Consider the following 7,567-nt stretch of genomic DNA (forward strand, 5'->3'; position numbering starts at 1 on the left):
AAGCTAGGCATGAATTCGGACCTAGACCCACCGTCAGCATCCCATAATATATGGCGTTAAGGAGAAGGAGAACATCATAAAAAAAAATACCAAAAGAATTTCGCCGCTGCCGTCAGAAGTCCATCAATGCGTAAAGGATCAGACCATACAATAACGCTGCACAAATATGTATTGTACTTCAATCAAAACTTGACCAACACAAAGAAAAGCATCCGTTCTCTCCTCTTTCCGGTTTTAAGACATTAATTAATGAATTAACAAAAACTAAAACCAAAACCAAAGACTTATAATCAAAATGAAGACCAGATATCCCTGACCTCACTGGATGATCCGAAAGATAAGTGGAGATTGTGACCTTACCGGTTGATTCAAAACAGAAGTGGAAATTGTGTTTGGCCAATTTGGTTTAGTTACTAACAAAACACATAAATATTTTTATTTCAAGAGTGTTGTGTTTCTCGTTAATGCTCTCTTTGTGTTTTTTGGCATGTGCTTAAATCTAGTGATGTCCCTGTGTCTGTTTACTAACACCTGTGGGTTTTGGTGTACAAGTGGTATCAGAGCCAAAGGTTTCGAGTTTGAAACACACCTCGCTTGCGCTGGGGGGAGAACTATTTGTTGCAAAAAGTTTTATGATTAGATTATTTTTATTCTTTAAATTTGATTATGTATTCTAAATTGTAATTGCAATAATTACGCCGTAAGGCGTTTCCCTTTGGAATGAATTGACCCAGCTGACACCGTGTCCTATTGTTAACCGTTGATTTGTGGTGTTAGACGATATAACAAAGTGTGATCGTTGATCGTGGGAAGCCGAACGATTAAAAGCAGTTTTCCTGTTTGTATTCCTTCCTTCTGCCCTTGCGCGCTGGTTAGTTTATTCCTTATGGTTCCACTAGGTATTATTTTCTTTATATGCACCGACTTCTTAAATGAGATCCGTTTGCTTTTTCTGCTTTTCCGCCCGTTTGTCATCTTTCAATTTTCTGGCTTCTTCTGGTTTCTTCAAGACTATTTTTCGGATTTTCTTGAATCTATCAATCTGATTAATAGTCAACAGTCGCGGCAGTTGTTTTCAGGAAGAACAAGAGGATAAAGAATGAGGATAAAGAGAAACGGAGTAGCAGTCAGTGTGCTACAGGCTTTTGCATCGGCAATTGCTTGCTTTATAGCAATTGAACTGTATTGACACAGTATTATCATGGCCTCATCTCAGACTCAGGAAATGGACATAGATGATGAAGATTCAATGCTCTTTATTAGGAAGCCGCTCATCTTTGTCAGAACGAACAGAAAACCCCCTTTGTTTGGGGGCAGAGCCAATGCGAATGCCTGTCAAGATGTGAGTATTGGCAACTACTTCTGCTTTATTTTGGTTTTAAAGTGTGTTCTTTAAACTTTGATTGCAAGAAGCTGGACTGCGAGAAATGGCCCTAATAAGCACTTTGTTTGGAATTCTTTGCTCTGAGTATTGGCAACTTCTTCAGCTTTACTTTAGTTTTGAAGTGTTTTCTTTAAACTTTGATTACAAGCAGCTTCACTGGGAGAAATGGCCCTAATAAACACTTTTGCTGGAAATCTTTGTTGTGAGTATTGACAACTTCTTCTGCCTTGTTATAGTTTTGAAGTGTATTCTTTAAATTTTGATTACAAGAAGCTTGACGGGGAGAAATTGTCCTAATAATCATTTTTTATTAGAATTCTTTGCTGTGTGCATTGGCAACTTCTGCTTTATTTTAGTTTTGAAGTGTATTCTTTAAATTTTGATTACAAGAAGCTTAACTGGGAAAAATTTCCCCATTAAGCACTTATGTTGGAATTCTTTGCTGTGAGTATTGGCAACTTCTGCTTTATTTTAGTTTTGAAGTGTATTCTTTAAATTTTGATTACAAGAAGCTTGACTAGGAGAAATTGCCCTAATAAGCATTTTTGGTGGAATTCTTTGCTGCGAGTATTGGCAGCTTCTTCTGATTTATTTTAGTTTTGAAGTGTATTAAAGTTTGATTACAAAAAGCTTGCCTGAGGAAAATTTCCCTAATAAGCACTTTTGTTGTAACTCTTTGCTGTGAGTATTGACAACTTCTTCTGCTTTATTTTAGTGTTGAAGTGCATTCTTTAAATTTTGATTACAAGAAGCTTGATTGGGAAAAATTTCCCAAATAAGCACTTTTGCTGGAATTCTTTGCTGCGAGTATTTGCAGCAACTTTTGCTTTATTTTAGTTTCGAAGTGTATTCTTTAAATTACAAGAAGCTTGACCGGGAGAAATGGCCCTAATAAGAACTTTTGCTGGAATTCTTCGCTGTTATGATGGATAGATTGATTAAATATTCGGTTGTTTGTTTTACAGGAGGAGAAACCGAGAGCCAAAGAGTCTCCTGGTGAAGGTGGGCTGAGAGAAACTGAAGGGAAGAGAGGGGTAGAGGACAAGGAGGACAGATCTCCAAGCCCGGAATACCAGATTAAAGCGGGTGAATTCGGGTCTCCAAGGACTCCCTTCTCTGCTGCTATACCACCTATTCTCGAGTGTCCAGATCCTCCTAGTGTTAGGTAAGGTATTGATTTTCACATCGAATCTTTTTCCTGTTAATTGTTTGCTTACACCGCGTTCGAATTGGAAGTGGCTCAGCGAGGAGCTCGTTGCAGTTGCCGAGTCGCAGATCCTATTTTCTTTCCCCTCATTTATTTGTATATTTATCCTAATAATATAGGAGTTTAAATCCGCCCAATTCCCATTGATGTGGTAAACGAAGATTTGTAGTATCGTTACTTATTTTTGGATCTATCCAATAGGTTAGTCCACAGAGGAGAAACGGAAATGTTAGACAGAGAATTTCCTCGAGACCCGGAACTTATGGAAAAATGTTGTTAGGCAGGGAATTTTCGTGAGCCCTAGAACTTGGTCAATAACATTTTTTCTTCATATTCGTGCTTCAAAACTTCTAGGTACGAATTTTCAATGTCCACCCTTAACAGGGATGCTCCTATTTCATTCTGGAAGGTGTCAAAACTGCCTGTGTATCTCTGCCCAAATCATAGTTTAAAAAGAGTGGTTTCATATTGAATAGGATTCAAAAACTTATAACCTTTTTGTTAAAGATTGTTAGCTTCATTATAATTGCATTTAGAACAGATAGTAACAGGTCTTGGGAAGCGTGTTTCAAATTTGTCTTGATTTACATGGCTGCTTTTATTCCACTCTGTATCTTTGTAAAAATATTACGTTAATAAAAATAGTTTCAAATTGAATAGGAATTCAAAAGTTTATAACTTTCTTGCTGAAAATTGATAAATTCTTTATAACTGTATTCAGCAGATTTGCCTTAAAGGCAGATCATAGCTCTGTCCCCTCAAAACAACCGACATGAATACATCGATATGGTGGTCCCAGCCTTGTCACCACTTCTTTCTGATTCAATTCCATTCTGAAGAGGTCAAAACTACCTGTGTCTTTGTCCAAATCTTAGTTTAAATAGAACAGTTCCATATTGAATAGAATTCAAGAGCTTATAACCTTACTGAAAATTGTTGGACCCTTTACAGCTGCAATAAGAACCGATAGTAGCATGTCTTGGGAAATCCTGTTGCAAATATTCTGTGTATGAATTGTCAATGTCTTGACTGAAGCCATTCTACTCTGGAAGAAGTCAAAAGCTACCTGTGTGTTTCTGTAATAGTTTAAAATTAAATAGAATTCAAAAACTTCTTATAATTTTTTTTTTGTTTGTGAAAATCGTTAGATTTTTTTTATATATAGAGGATTGTAGAATATATATATATATATATATATATATATATATATATATATATCTATATTTTCCTCTCTCTTCTCTTTTTCCGGAAAAAAAGAGGAAGCAACGCTCACTGGTAGATATCAAGATGGATATGGTTGCTGCTTCTCACTGTGCCTTATTGCTTTCATAGGTGCACAACTTCGTTCACCGCCTTCAGACTTGCAGGTATTTCTAAAACTTGTTTTCCATTAAAATAATAATGGATCGAACACTATATGCAGTGAATTATTGTTTTATGTTCAAGATAATGGATAGCCTTTAATATTTTTAAGTTCTGGCTGGTAGCTATCTGCTTTTTGGATAAATCTTATATTTATTTAGATGTCAGGATTGATATCCATGTTACTTCTTTCATAGGTGCACAACTTCATTCACCGCCTTTAGACATGCAGGGATTTATGAAACTTGTTTTCCATAAAGATAATGGATCAAACACTATATGCATTGAATTATTGTTTTATGTTCAAGATGATGGATAGTCTTTAATATTTTTATTTTCTGGTTGGTAGCTATCTGTCAATGTCTCACCTTGCTTAACAAGGCTAATCTCATTCCATTCTGGAAGAGGTCAAAAACTACCTGCCTACCTGTGCCTCTGTAAATCTTAGTTTAAAAAAGAACTAATTTCATTTTAAATAGAATTCAAAAACTTAGAACCTTTTTATTGAAGACTCTGAAATATGCTTATGATTATATTAAAAACAGATACTAAAAGGTCTGCATTAAGAAAATATATTTTCTATCAGGGATTGTTCTTGGTTATGTCAAGAGCAGCAAAGTTGTCTAGATGGATATGGACGTTGCTCCTTAGCCTAAGGAATTACTAATTTCATATATGCACAGCTTCATTCACAGCCTTTGAACTTGTATGTATTTTTTTTGTTTTTCTATCAGGATAGTGGATGATGGATGGAGACTATACAATGGATTATTGTTATTTCTCAAGATAATTGATAGGTTTGGTTGTCTTTATAAATGTTATGGTTATTATCCATGAATTTTTTAATCAATTTTATATTTTATTTATTGTAGTAATGAGTTTAAAGCAGCGAATCATAGATGCAGAAAGATAATTTATATTTGAGTTATTTACCACTAAAATTTATTTGTGTGTTTTTTTAAGTAATAGAACACTTCCAATCCGCCTCAGTGATGTAGTGAACGAAAATTTGTATTATCATTCGCTTCTGAATCTCTACAATGCTTAGTGCAGAGAGGAGAAACGAAAATGTTAGAGAGAGCATGGAAAAATGTTAGACAGTATTTTCGTGACAAGTAGAACTTAGTCAGGAAAATTTTTCCTTCATATTCGTGCTTCAAATCTTCCAAGTACGAATTTTCAATGTCCCCCTTAAAAGGGTTGTTCCCATTCCATTCTGGAAGAAGTCAAAACGGTCTATGTTTCTTTGCCCAAATCTTAGTTTAGAGAGTGGTTTCATATTGAATAGGATTCAAAAGCTTATAACCTTCTTGTTAAATATTTCTAGATTCATTATAATTGCATTTAGAACATATTATTCCATTCGGGAAGATGAAAAAAACTAATTGTATCTTTCTAAAAAATCTAAAATTAATAAAATTCAAAAGTTTATAACCTTCTCTTTGAAAATTGATACATTCTTTACCACAATCACACTTGCCCAGGGAAGACACAAGGAGAATCTTTCCCTCCCAATTTCTAATGGCAGCGTCATAGATGCCAAACTCATTATTAGACCTTTAAGAGACTAGTTGTATCTGAAGCCCATTCTTGAAAACAAGCAGTCCACTTTTTGACAAAATCCATATTTTCAGACAAATGGAATAGCTCCTTTTTTGTACTCTATATTGCTAGCAATTGTACAACTTTTTACATGACACGGTCTTCAGAATTTTGTGAAATATGTCAGAATATACTTAAGACATCCGATACCTTTAAGAGTATCGCCTAGGTTGGAGGGAGGGATATTTCCGACAAAACAATGACCTGCACGAAATAGGGGGGCCCTGAAGTAGCGCTAAACAATAAGGACTACGGATAAATAGGTAGGGGTGCGCGACGTCCTACCAGCAAAAGCGTTGGGCGTACTTAGCCAAACCAAAAAGCGATGTGTACCCAGCTGTACATGGGAAGAGGTGGTTTCAGGGTACTTCATAAGGCAAGGGCTAACCAGCCTACCATAGGGCATTAAATGCCTAGGAATATGCATGCTCTATAACGAAATAACACCCAGTCTTTACTTTTAATTTAGGTACCGGGGATGGAAACGATACTCCCTTGCTACTGAAAGAAGGATAGAATGTCTTCAAGTTTTATGCCAATGGGCGCCGATATTGCCAGGGCTGGTAGCTATCTGCTTTTTGGATAAATCTTATATTTATTTAGATGTCAGGATTGATATCCATGTTACTTCTTCTTTCATAGGTGCACAACTTCATTCACCGCCTTTAGACATGCAGGGATTTCTGAAACTTGTTTTCCATAAAGATAATGGATCAAACACTATATGCATTGAATTATTGTTTTATGTTCAAGATGATGGATAGTCTTTAATATTTTTATTTTCTGGTTGGTAGCTATCTGTCAATGACTCACCTTGCTTAACAAGGCTAATCTCATTCCATTCTGGAAGAGGTCAAAGACCTTCCTTCCTTATCTTTGGAAAAGCAAAGAGTGGAAAATGGCTTGATATAGAAGACCCACCTTCTGTCATATCCAGCTCTAATGGATCACCATCTACTCTCCAATCAAAAGAGTACAGCAGCTGAGCTAGTGCAAGGTCAATCATGGAAACAGCCATGGCAGCCCCTGGGCACCCTCTCCTCCCTGTTGAGAAGGGAAGCATCCTGAAATTTGATTGACCTGTCACTAAATCCATAACATGGTCATGCTCACCCCATTCACGCATGAATCTCTCCGACTTGAAAACCAAAGCATCCACCCCCCACACATTGGGATCCCTTCCAATAGTCCACACATTCACGATTACTATTGTTTTTTTAGGTATATTGTATCCGCATACGCTCGCAGTCTCTACAGATTCATGGGGAATCGCTAGCGGCCCCGTTGGATGTAATCGCAGCGTCTCTTTCACAACACATTGAAGGAACTTCATCCTTCCCACATCAGATCCGTTTATTTTGCCACGTTTTCGGACACAGGATTCTATTTCTTGCTGCAACTTTTTCAGGACATGGGGATGTCTGAGCAGCTCACTCATTGCCCATTCTAATGTGGATGCCGACGTCTCCATTCCAGCGATGAGTATGTCCTGTACAAACCAATGGGAAAACAATTTATGTTGTCAATTAAAAATCAATGTAATATTGAATTGCTGAAGTTAATTTATTTGCATGTAGATTCAGGGGGTTCTTGGGAATATTTTGAAATTTGAAGGACAGGGCAGAGTGTGGTAAAGAGGGATGTCAATTATGTGACCTTCCAATAGATTTCCTAAATTTACAACAAAAAAGAATCGATTTAGCTGTTTAACTCGATTTAAGATTTCCTATCTACATACAAACATAATCAATTTAACTGCTTCCCGTTTGGCTTTGGTGTCTCCCTTTATATCATTGTTATCAACTGTCATCTGCAGCAACACATCCACGAAATCTTTAACATGCTCTGCCTCTGCCTCTGCCGGTCCCTCGCTGTGGCCGTCGCTGGAGTAAGGAATAATTTAATGACTTTTGAGATACACGTGGTCTTGTAGTACATCACGATTGTGGGAAGAGGTCATGCTGGAGGAGAGCAATGATATTCATGGAAGCAATTTATTTCAATACCAAAAC

At 36.6% G+C, this 7,567-nt stretch overlaps 1 pseudogene; it reads right to left on the minus strand.

Moving 5' to 3' along the window:
• Positions 1-6,408: 6,408 nt before the first annotated feature.
• Positions 6,409-7,026, minus strand: LOC149161532 (cytochrome P450 750A1 pseudogene; annotated as a pseudogene).
• Positions 7,027-7,567: the final 541 nt, after the last annotated feature.

This window comes from Pinus tabuliformis, chromosome 5_2 (genome assembly GCF_031772625.1).
Source record: "Pinus tabuliformis cultivar Carrire ecotype Pingquan chromosome 5_2, CPIR1, whole genome shotgun sequence".
NCBI classification, from domain to species: domain Eukaryota; kingdom Viridiplantae; phylum Streptophyta; class Pinopsida; order Pinales; family Pinaceae; genus Pinus; species Pinus tabuliformis.